This window comes from Lucilia sericata, unplaced genomic scaffold (genome assembly GCF_015586225.1).
Source record: "Lucilia sericata isolate MDLA Ls3-8-SP2 unplaced genomic scaffold, ASM1558622v1 Contig002833F_arrow, whole genome shotgun sequence".
Taxonomy (NCBI): Eukaryota; Metazoa; Arthropoda; class Insecta; order Diptera; family Calliphoridae; genus Lucilia; species Lucilia sericata.
The window spans coordinates 22379-39834 of NW_023996525.1; the positions used below are offsets into that span (position 1 = coordinate 22379).

Genomic DNA, 17456 nt, shown 5'->3' on the forward strand with positions numbered 1-17456 from the left:
AACCTGCTAACTTGACAAGTAAAGGAACAAAGCTATTATCACTTTTGCTGTGCCAAACGATATCTTTTTTGATTACATTAAATTTTGACAATTGTCACTAATTTCACAAGAAAATCTGCATTTATTTTAATAAAAGAAGCTCTTTTATTGATTTTTTTATTATTGAAATAAATTTCTACAATCACAAATGTATTATAAACTAAAATTATCAATTGTCAAAAATTTATGTAGCCCGATGAGCTAGTAAAATTTTATTCACCTCATATCTATCAAAAATTTACATTTTCAAGTAAATTGTTACCGATTGGCACACACTCTTAATGTGAAAAAGTGTATTTTAAGTGTATAATATTTTTAAAAATGTTCTAATTTTTAAAAAATAAAGAAAACTGTGACTTTTAATAAAAATAACAACATATTTTTGGAAAGCACACCAATAATGCCATATTTTCCATTAATTATTGGTTCAATTTTGTAAACAAATTTTGTCGCTACTTTATTAATTTACTTCGGCGCAGATCAGGGTGCACTCATAAGGTGAAGTCAATTCAACAGCTGATCACTCATTTTTTTTTATTTGAGGTAGATACAACTGTCAAATTACACCATTTAGAGTTGCCACAATCCAAAAAAATATGTACATCTATCTACGGATTTATAATATTTTTAGAACAAAAAAATAATAAATAAATTTTATATTAATTTTAATCCGTAGTAAATTTATGCAAAATACTCAAAAATTGCACAAACTGTTTGTCTTAAACATGCTTCTATTTTATCAATTATAGGGAAATTTTTACTAATCAATTGAGAGTACAAACATCCCACAATTGTAAATAAAATGATTAAAACTCGATTTTATCACAGATAACTTAATTTTTAACAACTTTCAATGGTAGTGGTTTGGTCACATTTCTATAAAGATATTTCTTATACGACAATAGTAGAGACCTACATGGTATTATAAGTTCCCAATATTAACTGATAAAAAAATAATAGGTATGTATGTATGTATATAATTTGTATTTTTGCTACTACTTACAATTTTGTAATCTAATACTTATTTTTTGTTATATTAATTGATAATTTATTTACTTTTTTAATAAGTAATAATTTCAAATAATATTCTAATTAAATTGGTGGATTCTTATTTTTCAATTCATGTATAATTTTTAATAAATTTTATTTAATAATACATATTTACTTAACGTGAAGAGATTTTTGGGCATGTGGGATTTTCTTTTTGTAAGGTAAATTAAAAAAATCATGGTGGCAACATGTAAATTTTTTGACATGAGTACTTTTGTTGTTTTTGTAGAATTGACTTCACCTTATAAGCAGGCCTGCCAGATTTGCCGATATTTTACCTTCAAAATAGTAAAGTGCCGATTTCCCGATTTTTGCTTCAAAAATGCCGATTTTTTACCCAATCGAACAAATTAACGAATTTATTATAACTTGTTGCGGTGGGACTCTGGGGGTGCCGACTGTAGGGTGTATGTCTAAAAAAAAATTTTGCGTGGGGGGACCTTAGTGGGACGAGTTTCGAGCACTATCCGGCTTGGCCAGCGACATCGGCGCCTCACCACATGGCCGTGCTCTTAAAGATTTTTACATTATTATTTTTTTTTTGTCGGAATGGTCTACTTTTCTTATAGTAGTGGGGATTGCCAATCCGCAGTAGACCATTGGCAAACAGGGGGGAAACCTTGCTCGTGCGACCGCCCGACATACGGATCGCAGTTAAGCCCCGCTGTTTTTACCTGAAAAGAAAAGAAAATAATTAAAATTGGAAAAAAATAGTGTGGAACGATACTTACTATACCAATTTTTTTTGTTTTGATTGTAAAAAAATGAAACATATGTTATCCAGTGTTGGTAAACGTTCGTATATGTTTTACTTGTTGCAGACTATTGTGAATGATTGCTACAGTAGGGTACGTAGTAGTAAAACGGATGAATGAATTTATGCGTCCTTTTTGTATTGAAATTTAGTTGTAATGGGGAATTCTAATGGAAATGAAATAGATATATTTAACTAAATAAAATTTTGTTAGAAAGGGATATATGTATCGTTGTTAAAAGGCAGATTTTAGAGGGAAAAAAAAATAAAGATGGCTTTATTGGAATAGCTAGTTAATATAGGTCAAGCGTAGCCATGTAAATTTTGTACTTGGTAAGATTACAAAGCTTCTGGACGTTGAGAAATAAAGACATAAAAAAGTGCGCGCAATAATAAGTGAAATCAAATCGCTAGTTTTTTTATATAAAAAAAAAAAATAAAAAAATATACACCATATACATTGGCAAATAAAAGTAAAGATTAAAAATAATACAAAAGGAAATTACATAATAAAGGTAAAGCAACAGTTTGTAAAAAAAAAAAAAAATATATAGAAAAGAAAGTTGTGTGATTTTTCTTACAATATATGTTTTGTGTGTCTATAGGGTAGCAAGAGTTTGAGAATTTCGAGTATTGGACAAGAAATAAAGTTAAAGGTTACTGCAACGACAAGGATAAGGAAATCTAGAAGTGTTCCTGCAAAATAGTATTATAAGCTTGGAGAACGTAAGTTTCATAGTGTATAGGTTATTTTATTAGCGTTACTGGTCAAATGTTTATAAATATTAATCTTTCGACCAAACAGCTTGAGACGGGTTTCTATCTGGAGCAGGACCAGAGTTAACTATTTCCGGAAACCTTACTCTTCCTGGGAAGAATCTCAAAAAGGGTTCTCCAAAAATTTAAATCCTCTCCTAAAACAACAGGTAACCATACTCAATTAAGAAAAATAATAGCCAGAAAGAAAAAGAGTACAATCCGTTCAATACTCGACGCTACGTATTCAATTGTGAAATTTCAATTATTGCACTTGATTTTTAGTATATTTAACTATAGAACAGAAGATATATATCAGAATTTAGGGTTAAGATTACTCCGTATCATTTATTAGTTTTAAGTTTAATTTATTTATAAGATATATTCATATGTGTTTGTGATTAGCGTGCCTCGCAAGAAGAAAAAAAAAATCGTCAGGTTGTAGGAATATCCATCCCCAAAACAAAACGAAGTATATATTCGAACTTTAGTTTTTTTTTTATTTAATTGTATTTTCCCTCCCGAAATAAAGAGCTCTTTAGAACAGGATCAGGAAGATTAGATATAGTGAACCATATCGATGGTCTGGCAATATTGTGCAAAAAAATAAATAAACGTTTTATTTTGGAAAAGGGTCTTTTCCTGTGGCATGTAGAAACGCCTGATATCATCTATTGTGAATATCGCTAAGAATTAGTGTAATAATACGTTATTTTGTTAGATTTGTGTATAAATATATGTAATTTTTCTTTATTGTTGAAGTTTAATTCTTTTATTCTATTATTATAAGCCCAATTTTTAAGGTAGATAAACATCTTAGGAAACCTATAATAGATAAAATAAATGAAATTATGTTCGTTAAATGATTTGAATTAAAAAAAAAAAAAAAAGGTATGAAGGCTTAAGTTTATTTGTTTAAGGGGTAGGAAGAGAGAAGGTAAGTGGTGAACAGCGAGCGGTGTTAAGGGGTTGCTTTAGAGGATGAGAGGAGATAGTAACCATGGTTGGGATGGGCGGCTGGAGAAACATCTACCTCCTGTTGTGGTCATGTCTCAATGTAGTGTAATCGTGTTAGTTTCTGTAACGTTAGTGAATTCATCATTAATTGGTACTGCCCTGAGGCTAGGTTGAAGGGAGAGACCACCTCTGAGTGTGTCATGCGAAAAGTTAGTCGGCCAGGATTCAACCTAGTGCTGCCAAAGGTCACGTAACAATATGGCGCCCAATCAAATAGGATAAAGAAGGCGTAAAACGCCAACTTATCATATAATATTGTGTATGAAAACCTACACACAATCTAATAGACCACTAGTGTAAAAGTCCATAGCCCAAAACAATCTTTTAGTTCCAAATCTGATTACTTGTTAAGATCTGTAGCCGTTCTGGATTAGAAATTCGGAAGTCAGTAGTACTGGTCATCTATGTAAACACTTTCGGAGCTGAAAGAAAGTATCAAATAATAAGTGTGAAACAGATCATAAGAGTTCAAAAAAAAAAAAAAATACCTTATCGTAACTGATAATGCACTTATTTAGAACATTTTTATATATTTGTAATCCTTAAGTATACTGTTTGCAGCCCAGGGAAACATTTTAATAGCCGCTCTGGAATATAACTAGAGGTCTGAAGTATTAAAATGCTACCAAGAGGGTCAATGACAGATCCGTAGGAATATGTCAGTAGGTAAACGGAGATCTTAAATATTGTTTATTTGTTAGTTTTGAATACGAGACATGAATACAGAAACTCTCTATACAGAGAGAGCCATAAAAAAAAAAAAATATATATATATATAACCGCATGCACCACCACCTATCTTTTACCGCCCCTATATCAAAAATAATATAATAATTTTTTTAAATTTATAATATAGAGCTTAATCGATAAACGTTAAAGGTTATTAGTTATTTATTTTTGTTCAAGTTTTTTTTTATTACAACCAAAAAGGTTTATTTAACATCTATTTAAAATCTTTTTAACAGTATTAATTCTTATGCAGCTCATATTTTGACTTATTTATTTATTTGTTTGTTTATTTATTTATTTATTTGCTTATTTAATTATTTATTTATTTATTTATTTATTTATTCTTTATTTATTTATTTATTTATTTATTTATTTATTTATTTATTTTTTATTAGTTTATCTGATTTATTTAAATCGTTTTATTTATTTAATTTCCAAATTGTTTCTTTGCAAATTATATTTTTTTGTGTACGTTTAAGATATATTCAGTTTTAGTATTATTGTTTAAACGAATTGATCGATGTTTTAAAATTTTAACTCTTTTCTAATCTGCTTAACTTGTGTTCCTTTTGATTTGAAAGGAAAGCAAAATAAACGAAATAGCCTTGAGATTTTTAGGGTAATGAGCGTCCAGACTAGGAATCAATCTAAAAACAAAGAACAAAACACTAGTATTGAATCAAATAGGAAGTTATTAAGTGTTCACGGAAATAGGAAGAGAAGTAGGTTACCAGAATTTGATTTGAATCGATCAACAATCCATTCTGATCCAAAACAAAGAAGGGTGTATAAACCGAGAAAACAAGGTATGGCTAATTCCAATGAGAATATCCACATAGGGTCCCAATTCACTGATTTGTCTGCCACGATAATGACCACGGCCCATGGGAATATTTCCACTAGGACGCCTGATTCAGGATTTAGGGCACCCTCAGATGAAGTTAATACCGCGAACGGAAACATAGGTCCAGATGTTATGGAACTAGTTGCGGATGAAGCACTTGTAGTACAGAGGTCCCTGGAGGACAAAGTTAGGAAAATGGTTCAAGACGAGATGACTGAAGTTAGGAAGACAATAGGAGATCTGGCGAAAGCAGTCAATAATTTGGCAAAAACTACGAATGCGGGTACACCAGCTGCAATAGGTAACAATACAGGAAACGGAAACAACGTACCTGGAAATGTAAATAATGAAAACAGAGCAAATCCAAGAAATGAAAACGCATATTTACCTCTTCCAAACCAATTCGTGCCTGAGAATTCAATTCCTCCAATGAATTTTACCACACAACATGATAACAGAATATCATCTAACGGAAATACTTCCTTTGATTTCCGTCAAATTCGAATAGACAAATTGGGAATAGTGTTTGATAATAAGACCATGGGTATAGATGATTTTATCTTCCGGTTAGAACATCTGAAAACCCATTACAACATTCCAGATAGGGAAGTTGTTAGAGATTTTCATCTACTTGTGTCCGGCTCAGTAAAGGACTGGTATTGGTCGTTTATAGGGACTCACGGTTTAACTGACTGGCCTGTCTTACGTCTCGCTTTACTATCCCAATATCAGACTCCGCGATCCAATTTCGAGGTGATGAGAGACTTGGTGGAAAGAAAGCAGCAGAATAATGAAACGATCGATATGTTCTTTCATGAAATGAACAAGTTAAGGTCAAAACTTACTCAACCCATGCCAGAATATGACATGATAAAAATCATGAAACGAAATGTAAATCCATATCTAGCAAGAATCGTTTATCCTTTAGCTGTTTCTTCAGTAGAACAATTACGAATTGAATGTAACGATGCTGATCGCAATTTTCCAAGGAGAGAAATACGTAACATAATACCCCCAGCACGTGTGAGGCAAATAAATGAAGTTTACGATGATGAATATACGACGAGGGATGAAACGGAAATACCAGAAATAAGGGAAGTGGAAGCTTTACGTATAGGCCAGCAAGCTTTCCAACAACAAAAGCAATCCCTAATATGTTGGAATTGTAAAATAGCGGGTCACGTTTACATGGAGTGTCCATCTGAGCAGCGATCGTTGTTCTGTTACAAATGCGGCAAGCCCAACGTCACGACACCGAAATGTCCAGTGTGCCAACAGAAAAACCAGATGAATGGCGTGGGAATGACAGGGGACTCACGTCAAAAGCCGAACCCTGCATCATCAAAAGATTAGATAAAGAAAATAGAAAGGAAAATGGGTTTAATCAGATTAGTAAAACGAATTTAGAAAACAATATACCTCAGATTAGACATTATCTTCCATTCCAAACAAGAAAATTTAATTATGATAGGGTAAGGGACAAGATATTCGGATCCGGCTCCAGTAAGATGGTATCTGAAAGAATTTTAAAAATTAGAAAGAATTTAAAGGAACGTCGTAATTTAAGGAGAAAAATAATAGAAACGATTCATAGGTCAAATAAAAATGTCATAGATCCTAGAATTTTTGTTAATGTAGAAGTAAATGGTTATGAAATGAGAGGATTATTAGATTCAGGAGCATCTGTTAGTATCATTGGGAAAAATTGTAGAAGAATTAATAATTAGATTAGGTGTTCTGGTTAATCCAATGTTGACCAGTGTGAAAACTGCTAGTGGTCAACAACTCCGAGTGCTAGGAAAAGCAAAATTATCCATTAAGTACAAAGATCAAGAACATGTTATGTTATTATATCTTTGTCCTGATTTGGAACAAGAATTATATTTAGGTATAGATTTCTGGGAGACATTTGGATTAATACCCGAAATAATCAGAGCAGATGAAATTAATATTGAGCAAGTCCCGCAAGACATTGTAAATAAGGAATTAGAATATAAAATGAAACCGCATACGTTAACTTTAGAACAGCAAGAAGATCTTAATAGGGCAATAGGGATGTTCAAAACCTTTGAGGAAGACGGACTGGGGGTTACTCCGCTCGAAAAACACACCATAAAATTAGTTGAAGGTGCAGTCCCTGTTAAAGATCGCCATTATCCTATTTCGCCTGCAGTGCAGGAAATAACCTACAAAGAAATTGATGCAATGCTTGAATTAAACGTGATAGAAGAAAGTGAAAGCCCATGGAGCAATCGAACAACTGTAGTTCGTAAACCTGGAAAAAACCGATTTTGCCTCGACGCAAGAAAATTAAACAACCTTACCGTAAAAGATGCCTACCCATTGCAAAACATTGATGGAATCTTAAGCCGAATAGACGAAACCTACTATATTAGCAGTGTCGACCTAAAGTATGCCTTTTGGCAGATTGAACTGGATGAGGAAAGTAAGCCATATACCGCCTTTACAGTGCCTGGACGTCCCCTATACCAATTCAGAGTCATGCCATTCGGTCTTTGCAACGCGGCGCAGCGCCTTTGCAGACTGATGGATAAAGTGGTGCCACAACGAATAAAACAAAACGTTTTTATGTATCTTGACGACCTCCTGGTAATTTCAAGTACTTTTGAGGAGCACCTACGATTATTGGAAGAAGTAGCGAAATGCTTAAAGAAAGCTAACCTAACGATTGGATTAAAAAAGTCACAATTTTGTTTTCAAGAACTGAAATACTTAGGATTTATCATCGGAGGAGGGATGCTAAAAACTGATCCGCAGAAAGTTGCTGCTATTAGAGAGATAAAGATTCCTAAAACGACCCGTGAAGTTAGAAGTTTCCTCGGCACTGCCGGTTGGTACCGTCGATTCATAAAAGACTTTGCTACAATCGCTGCACCGCTAACAGATACTTTAAAAAAGTCGAAAAAGTTTAAACTAACTCCTGAGGCAATTGAATCTTTTAATAAATTAAAAAGAGCTTTAACCAGTGCTCCGGTACTAAAACATCCTGATTTCACTAGACGTTTTTACATTCAATGCGACGCTTCGGATTACGGGATAGGTGCTGTGTTGTATCAGTTGAATCCGAACAATGAAGAACATCCCATCGCATTCTACTCCCAGAAGTTTAACTCCTGCCAACGAAAATACAGCGTGACTGAAAAGGAGTGTCTAGCGGCTATCATGGCTATAAAGAAGTTTAGGCCTTATGTGGAGATGATGCCATTTACCGTGATTACGGACCACGCTAGCCTCAAATGGCTAATGACGCTTAAAGATTTGAGTGGGAGACTAGCTCGTTGGTCACTACAACTGCAAGCGTATGATTTTGAAATCCATCATCGAAAAGGCTCAGAGAATATTGTCGCAGATATGCTTTCCAGATCTCCACTAGATAATATGGGTATTATAGAAGAGATTGACAGTGAACTATTGTTAGATTTTGAAACGACCGAGTTTGAAAGTCAAGAATACTTAGATTTAATAGAAAACATAACAGAAAATTCGAACCATCTCCCTGATTTGAAAATTGTAGACGGTAAAGTTTTTAAGAAGACAATATTAGATCCAAATCTCGGTGAACAGTATGAGTGGAAGCTATGGGTTCCGTCTAATTTAACTTCAACAATTATTGACAGAGCTCATAATGATAACTTAGCAGCTCATGGCGGAATAACTAAAACTCTAGAAAGAGTCAAACGCTTCTTTTATTGGCCCAGAATGACAGTGCAGATAAGAGATTACGTAAATTCATGTCAAACTTGCAAAGAAGTTAAAGCGGTAAATCAAAATCTAATGCCTGCAATCGGTGCAGAAGTTCTGACAGACCGACCATTTCAGAAATTATATGTAGATTTTCTCGGAAAGTATCCTAGATCTAAGACCGGAAACTGTTACATCTTTATAGTAGTAGATCATTTGACAAAATTTACATTTCTGAAAGCTATGAAAGAAGCTACCGCGGGTAATGTCGTAAAATTCCTGGTAAACGAAATTTTTCATAAATTTGGAGTACCGGAAATCATACATTCCGATAACGGGGTACAATTTGTGTCGAAAACGTTTCAAGAAATGATTCAAACTTATAAAATTCGTCACATGAAAACAGCCTTTTACAGTCCCCAATCAAACGCTGCTGAAAGAGTAAACCAATCTGTTTTAAATGCCATTAGGGCATACTTACAAGAGGATCATCGTGATTGGGACATGTATTTGTCTGAAATAGAGTGTGCATTGAGAACCTCAGTACATTCCGCAATAGGTGTAACACCATTTTTTGCCCTTTTCGGGTTTCATATGTTCTCAAGCGGCTCGGATTATAAACTAGCGAGAAAGTTAAACTCATTAACAGACCATCAGATAATAGATTTAAAAGTAGACGAAAGGCTTGAACTAATAAGAGAAAAAATTAAAAAAAATATGCACAAGGCATATGAAAAAGTGCTGAAAGGTATAATAAACGCGCACGACATGCTAAATTTCTACCAGGGCAAGAAGTCTTTAGACGTAATAACATTTTGAGCGATTTTGAAAGAAATAGAAATGCAAAATTTTGCAAAAAGTTCATTAAGTGTAGGGTACTCAAACCCGTGGGCAACAACATGTACGAGCTTGAAAATATGCAAGGAAAATCTATAGGTATTTACCATGCAAAAGATATAAAAAGATAAAAGACGATGACGAAATTAACTAATCTGTGATATAGTTTACTAAGTGCAATATTAGAATTTAAGAAACACATTTCTATGACTATTTATACAAATTTATGTTATATGTTTTTGGTTGTCATTAATGTCATGTAAATGTGTATTCTTTTATTTTCTACATATAAACACTTAGTACCTGATTTTTTTTAACGTTTCGTTCGTAATTATACAAATATTAAACTATTTATTTTACTTGCATGTACTTACCTTAAGATTTCCCATAGTGCAATATAAGATCTAGTCCATTTGACTGTCTAGGTACCTGAAAGTCAAAAAAATTACCACAAAGTAAAATCCTTAAATGAAAATGTATATCCCGACTTATCTGAGAATCCTCCAGTATTATACACTTTCGACAGAAAACCTTATCCGCAATATGAAGTACCTGAAAATATTTAAACAAAATGCATCATGAACTGAACCATAGAATGAACATATTCATATACTTACATAATTTTGCTTTGCCCGGCTGTGAGACTCCAGGGCGTGGGAGTTCCCCACGTAGGCCATTAATTTCCACGCACACCGTTCTCCTCATGTTCCTCATCTCGAAACCCGGTGTTTTGTTGCGGTGGGACTCTGGGGGTGCCGACTGTAGGGTGTATGTCTAAAAAAAAAATTTTGCGTGGGGGGACCTTAGTGGGACGAGTTTCGAGCACTATCCGGCTTGGCCAGCGACATCGGCGCCTCACCACATGGCCGTGCTCTTAAAGATTTTTACATTATTATTTTTTTTTGTCGGAATGGTCTACTTTTCTTATAGTAGTGGGGATTGCCAATCCGCAGTAGACCATTGGCAAACAGGGGGGAAACCTTGCTCGTGCGACCGCCCGACATACGGATCGCAGTTAAGCCCCGCTGTTTTTACCTGAAAAGAAAAGAAAATAATTAAAATTGGAAAAAAATAGTGTGGAACGATACTTACTATACCAATTTTTTTTGTTTTGATTGTAAAAAATGAAACATATGTTATCCAGTGTTGGTAAACGTTCGTATATGTTTTACTTGTTGCAGACTATTGTGAATGATTGCTACAGTAGGGTACGTAGTAGTAAAACGGATGAATGAATTTATGCGTCCTTTTTGTATTGAAATTTAGTTGTAATGGGGAATTCTAATGGAAATGAAATAGATATATTTAACTAAATAAAATTTTGTTAGAAAGGGATATATGTATCGTTGTTAAAAGGCAGATTTTAGAGGGAAAAAAAATAAAGATGGCTTTATTGGAATAGCTAGTTAATATAGGTCAAGCGTAGCCATGTAAATTTTGTACTTGGTAAGATTACAAAGCTTCTGGACGTTGAGAAATAAAGACATAAAAAAGTGCGCGCAATAATAAGTGAAATCAAATCGCTAGTTTTTTATATAAAAAAAAAAAAAAAAAAAATATACACCATATACATTGGCAAATAAAAGTAAAGATTAAAAATAATACAAAAGGAAATTACATAATAAAGGTAAAGCAACAGTTTGTAAAAAAAAAAAAAAAAAATATATAGAAAAGAAAGTTGTGTGATTTTTCTTACAATATATGTTTTGTGTGTCTATAGGGTAGCAAGAGTTTGAGAATTTCGAGTATTGGACAAGAAATAAAGTTAAAGGTTACTGCAACGACAAGGATAAGGAAATCTAGAAGTGTTCCTGCAAAATAGTATTATAAGCTTGGAGAACGTAAGTTTCATAGTGTATAGGTTATTTTATTAGCGTTACTGGTCAAATGTTTATAAATATTAATCTTTCGACCAAACAGCTTGAGACGGGTTTCTATCTGGAGCAGGACCAGAGTTAACTATTTCCGGAAACCTTACTCTTCCTGGGAAGAATCTCAAAAAGGGTTCTCCAAAAATTTAAATCCTCTCCTAAAACAACAGGTAACCATACTCAATTAAGAAAAATAATAGCCAGAAAGAAAAAGAGTACAATCCGTTCAATACTCGACGCTACGTATTCAATTGTGAAATTTCAATTATTGCACTTGATTTTTAGTATATTTAACTATAGAACAGAAGATATATATCAGAATTTAGGGTTAAGATTACTCCGTATCATTTATTAGTTTTAAGTTTAATTTATTTATAAGATATATTCATATGTGTTTGTGATTAGCGTGCCTCGCAAGAAGAAAAAAAAAATCGTCAGGTTGTAGGAATATCCATCCCCAAAACAAAACGAAGTATATATTCGAACTTTACTTTTTTTTTATTTAATTGTATTTTCCCTCCCGAAATAAAGAGCTCTTTAGAACAGGATCAGGAAGATTAGATATAGTGAACCATATCGATGGTCTGGCAATATTGTGCAAAAAAATAAATAAACGTTTTATTTTGGAAAAGGGTCTTTTCCTGTGGCATGTAGAAACGCCTGATATCATCTATTGTGAATATCGCTAAGAATTAGTGTAATAATACGTTATTTTGTTAGATTTGTGTATAAATATATGTAATTTTTCTTTATTGTTGAAGTTTAATTCTTTTATTCTATTATTATAAGCCCAATTTTTAAGGTAGATAAACATCTTAGGAAACCTATAATAGATAAAATAAATGAAATTATGTTCGTTAAATGATTTGAATTAAAAAAAAAAAAAAAAGGTATGAAGGCTTAAGTTTATTTGTTTAAGGGGTAGGAAGAGAGAAGGTAAGTGGTGAACAGCGAGCGGTGTTAAGGGGTTGCTTTAGAGGATGAGAGGAGATAGTAACCATGGTTGGGATGGGCGGCTGGAGAAACATCTACCTCCTGTTGTGGTCATGTCTCAATGTAGTGTAATCGTGTTAGTTTCTGTAACGTTAGTGAATTCATCATTAATTGGTACTGCCCTGAGGCTAGGTTGAAGGGAGAGACCACCTCTGAGTGTGTCATGCGAAAAGTTAGTCGGCCAGGATTCAACCTAGTGCTGCCAAAGGTCACGTAACAAACTTTACATAAGCAAAAATTACATGGAGCTTTTAAAACAATTGGGAAAGGAAAATTTACAGTACGGTAAAACACAATCCATCACCAATGTCAATTGGATCGATTATGAAAAGGAAACACAATTTATGTATGAAAATCCTGAATAGGATCTAAAAGTCTGATCTAATGGTGCTAAAATTTTTAAGAATTTTTTATGGTTCGAAAATAAATTTACACATTTTTGTGGAAAAGTTAAAAAATCTGGAGAAAATTTCCCATTATAAAAATGTACTCAGCAAAATCTTTACCTATCCAATTTTTGTTCGACGATAACCAATAACAAATGTGATAACCCCACTTTCCTGGATTTAAAATCGGCTTTGCAGTAATTTTCTGTGTTTATTAGTCTATTCTATTTGATCGTGCAATTTGGAATGGTTTTAACAAAAATTTAAAAAACAATATTTTTTCAAAAAACTTCTAATATTGACTAGGATTAGAACCATTAACTAATTCCATATTAGACACACGCTCTAGACAATTGGTTACAAATCTTATTGTAAAAATTAATTAATATGTTGATAACGATCACTCACTGTCAAGTGATGTATGAAATAACTACATCACTCATAACCAAAATTTGAAAATTTTTTACAGGGTAAATGTATAGTATAATCCACAAATAATTATACATTTACATTTTTCTGCAAAAGTGATACAAATTCTAATAGATTTTATTCCAGTAAACCAAAGTTTCGGTGTACCCTTACAAAGAGTTCTTTTATTAGACCTATTCTGAATAAAAATTCCCTTAGTTATGCATGTATGTAAAAACAATATTGTGATTTTTTTTTTATTATTTGTGTTATGTTTCTTTGGTACAAAATAGATTTTCTTTCAATTGTCGCTTTATTGCCGATTTTTAAAACGTAAGTGCCGATAAATGCCGAGTTTTTGGGAAAGAATTGCCGATATTTCTACAAATTTATCTGGCAGCCCTGCTTATAAGTGCACCCTGGCGCAGATCTAAGCTGACGTGGCCTTGTGTTTGTTGGAAAAAAATCAATTGTAAATTAACAGTGAACGGGTTTGCCGGTTCTTTATATATTCTACTGTAGTTTTAATTGTGATAGTTTGTTAAAAAAAGTTTTTTTCTTACAGAAAGATAGAAAAAACCAGTTAAGAATAGTAGTATTTATATTAAATATATTTTACTTTTAACAAATTAAAAGCAAAATGCATAGAACCATTTTTGTTCTTTGTTTGGCCATTATTGGTCTTGTAAGTGCTGGCGAACAAGATGTACTTGAATTGACTGATGACAATTTCTCCTCAACTTTGGCTCAACATGAAACTACATTGGTTATGTTTTATGCTCCATGGTAAGTGGCAAAAAATTATATTAAATATTTTATTTATTTCCAATGAAAGGTAATTAACCGGTTAATACAATATTTAATTTGCAATAAAAGATGTTACACGTCATCCCCCCAACACTTTTTCCATATAAATTTCTTAGCGGTAGCCATGATGGGGCTTTTTTGCACATTCTTTTTATTGTTTGTTCTCCTTTTTTTGTACATTCTCATTTCATGATTAACATACAACAACAAAGGCAAAAAGTGCTGCTTTTTTTCTCTGTTATATTGTTGTTGTGTGTAATACTATTGTAGAGAAAAGCTTTATTTACTAGATGAAGTTGTTGTTATTTTGGCTTATCATAATAATCGTGCACTGTGTGTCAGAAAATGAGAAATTTGTAAAGAACAAATGTTACAAATGGGTTTAAAAAATTTCAATTCAAATGTTATTTGCAATTAAAAAAGTTATTAAAAAAAACTGGTTAATAAGATAATTGTTTTATAACTGTATACCTATTAGTATTAAAATACTTAAAACAGATCGATTTGTTGCCTTCATTGCAATCATAAATGATATATTATTTTATAATTAAAATGATTGAATAAAACCCAAATTTAGGAGTGAACATTGAATCATCGAATAAATAGTTGTATGGACCTAGAAAAAATTAGTGCCAAAACTAGTTCTATATTATAGCTTTTACTCATTCTATTTTGGCATTGAGACCAACGATTTTTGTTCAAATTGTCTCCTGTAACTGGTTCAATGGTAGCCTTTGAGGTCGACACTAGTTCTATAGAACGATTGTTCAATGATTTTTGTTAGAACATTCCGAAATTAGTTCTTTTTCAGTAATTTTTATTTAAAAGTTTGAAGAACTTTTTTAGTAAAGACGGTTCTAATCTTTGTTTCTTTAAAATCTTGGCAATAGCTATATAATTGTACAATTCTTGCACATAAACCCGTTATCACTTTATTTTCATCCTAAAAATAAATCTCCCTATAAATTTTCTTGAACACACAAATGATAAGAAAATAATTTTATCATTTCTTTCACAACATTTTTAATTTTATATCTCTTTGCTTTTGTAACATTTCTATCATCGTTTCTTCGATTAGAAAAAATTAATGTTTATGTTTTTTTTGGGTGCACAAATACCTAGATGTTGTTATCAAAACATGAACATAATGCCACACCCTTATCTGAATTGTAACCACAGCTTTGTTAGCCCACGCAATTATTGATGTTAACATACATACATATTTTTATGATGTTGAGTTTAATTTCCGCTTTAAAAATTCTAGAAATATTCCTTATCAAAATTTCTTTTTATCAATATTTCACCCCTTTATTTTTGAATAGAAATATAATTAAATGTAAATCTTTGATTAAAAATTCCTCAAATTTAAGCGTTTTAAAGCCCTAAAAAACTTAAACCAAAAGAATTTATGTAAATATAGATGTGCTCTTTTCTAAAAATTATCTATCTTTATATCTATTCAGATTCCATCCGGAAACTTTAACAGGTTTATAAATTCCCATATATAAAATACTAATCTATAGACAAAACAAAAGACTAATCAATTGACTAGACATAAGACTAATCTATAGACTAGACATAAGACTATTCTATAGACTAGACAAAAGACTATTCTATAGACTAGATAAAAGACTATTCTATATACTAGATAAAAGACTAATTAATATACTAGATAAAGACTAGTCTACAGACTAGACAATAGATTAGTCTATAGACTGGATAATAGACTAGTCTATAAATGGCTCAAACACCAATTTAAACACTATTCTTTAGACTAGTTAAAAATAGACTAATGAAAAGTCAGACTAGCTCATAGATTAGTAAACAGTACTTTAAACGTCTATTGAAATGCACTTTAAAGACCATTAAACATTATTATCTAATTATATATTTAAAATCGTAATAAATAGGCCATCGTAGTTTTAAAGATCCAATAGTACCAAGAAAGGACAATTGTTCCAATTTTGCCAAACCTGATGTGTAACGTCTCGACTAATCCGAAATCCCAACAAGTCTCTGTTAAACTCTATTACATATTAATATTTCATCATTATTTACAGGTGTGGTCACTGCAAACGTTTAAAACCCGAATATGCCAAAGCTGCTGAAATTTTAAAGGCGATGATCCACCAATTACTTTGGCCAAGGTCGATTGTACTGAAGGTGGCAAGGAAACTTGTAATAAATTCTCCGTCAGTGGTTATCCCACATTGAAGATATTCAAGGGCGACGAAGTGTCACAAGATTACAGTGGTCCCCGTGAAGCTAACGGTATTGCCAATATATGCGCGCTCAAGTTGGACCAGCTTCTAAGGAAATACGCTCAGTTGAAGAATTGGAAAAATTCTTGAATACCAAAGAAACCACATTGTTTGGTTATTTCAAGGATGCTGATTCAAAATTGGCCAAGACTTTCTGAAGTTTGCCGATAAAAATCGTGAGAAATATCGTTTTGGCCATAGTAGCGACAGTGCTGTTTTGGAAAAGGCTGGTGAAAGGTAATTGCTAAAAAAACACTCACACACATAAAATGTAATATTGTTATTAACTATATGTTTTACTTAAAACAGCGACAAAATTGTACTCATCCGTGCTCCTCATTTGAGCAATAAATTCGAAGAATCTACCGTTAAATTTGAAGGTAGCTCCGATGCTGATTTGACCACATTCATCAAAGAGAACTTGTAAGTTTACTTACAAAAATAATTTATTAATTGCAGCCTATTAAAATTTTTTTATATTTTATAGCCATGGTTTGGTTGGCCACCGTACTCAAGACACCGTACGTGATTTCCAAAATCCTTTGATTACCGCCTACTACTCCGTTGATTACACCAAGAACCCCAAGGGTACCAACTACTGGCGAACCGCGTACTTAAAGTAGCCAAGGAATTTGTGGGTAAACTTAGCTTTGCCATCTCCTCCAAGGATGACTTCCAACATGAATTAAATGAATACGGTTACGATTTCGTCGGTGACAAGCCTGTCATTTTTGGCCCGTAAGAACTTGAAATATGCCTTGAAAGAAGAATCTCTGTAGATAACTTGCGCGAATTTGCCGAAAAATTGTTGGAAGGTGAATTGGAACCCTACATCAAGTCTGAACCTATTCCCGAAAGCAATGATGCTCCCGTCAAAGTAGCTGTAGCCAAGAACTTTGATGATGTTGTCATCAATAACGACAAAGACACCTTAGTTGAGTTCTATGCTCCCTGGTGCGGTCACTGCAGAAATTGGCTCCCGTCTTCGATGAATTGGGTGAG

General features: G+C 32.7%; 2 long non-coding RNA genes and 1 pseudogene across 2 annotated transcripts; all 3 read left to right on the forward strand.

Annotated features, from left to right (window-relative positions):
- The first annotated feature begins 2297 nt into the window (after nucleotides 1-2297).
- Nucleotides 2298-3489, forward strand: LOC119614368. The gene is made up of 3 exons (XR_005232324.1): nucleotides 2298-2358; nucleotides 2449-2569; nucleotides 2649-3489. It is a non-coding gene; the product is annotated as an uncharacterized LOC119614368 (long non-coding RNA).
- A 7149-nt stretch (nucleotides 3490-10638) lies between these two features.
- On the forward strand, nucleotides 10639-12488 carry LOC119614367. Its single transcript, XR_005232323.1, has 3 exons — nucleotides 10639-11355; nucleotides 11449-11569; nucleotides 11649-12488. It is a non-coding gene; the product is annotated as an uncharacterized LOC119614367 (long non-coding RNA).
- A 1275-nt stretch (nucleotides 12489-13763) lies between these two features.
- Nucleotides 13764-17453, forward strand: LOC119614370 (annotated as a pseudogene).
- Nucleotides 17454-17456: the final 3 nt, after the last annotated feature.